The sequence below is a fragment of the Alligator sinensis genome, unplaced genomic scaffold (genome assembly GCF_000455745.1).
Source record: "Alligator sinensis unplaced genomic scaffold, ASM45574v1 scaffold611_2, whole genome shotgun sequence".
In the NCBI taxonomy this organism is placed as follows: Eukaryota; Metazoa; Chordata; order Crocodylia; family Alligatoridae; genus Alligator; species Alligator sinensis.
The window spans coordinates 146,194-146,621 of record NW_005841869.1 but is presented as its reverse complement, the minus strand read 5'-3'; the positions used below and the strand labels follow the sequence as shown (position 1 = coordinate 146,621).

Genomic DNA, 428 nt, shown 5'->3' with positions numbered 1-428 from the left:
AAGGAGCGGCGCGGGCCGCTCTCCCGGCCAACTTTATCTGCCAACTTTCTTTTCGGCGTACAGGGCAGGCTGGGCGCCGGCTTTCCAGCCGTCTACTGGGATTGTTTGCCCCGTTCCCCCCTCCCTTCCAGACTCCTGCATGCCGCTACTGTCCTGCCTACAGGAAAACGCCCCCGAAACGCTCGCGGAGCGTCTGGCTGCTGGCTGTGCTGCAGGGGGAGAATGGAGAGTTGTCAAGCACCAGGCGCACACTCCCCTCCTGGCTCGTGGGAAAAAGCAACAGCTGCGGAGCAGAGCCCGGGACAAAGGGGGAAATCAGAGCTGGCCATTGTCAGGCCTTCAAGACACCTCTCGCTGCGGCAGTGAGTGGAGGGCAGGACTCCGGCAGGGTCTCGCGCTTGATACTCAATACCTGCTGCTTGGAAGAG

The 428-nt window shown here is 62.1% G+C and overlaps 1 protein-coding gene across 1 annotated transcript in view; it reads right to left on the bottom strand.

Annotated features, from left to right (window-relative positions):
* The window catches only part of NOTCH1 (notch 1), a 61,834-nt gene that overhangs the window by 60,096 nt on the left and 1,310 nt on the right, over positions 1-428 (bottom strand). The window lies entirely within an intron of this gene.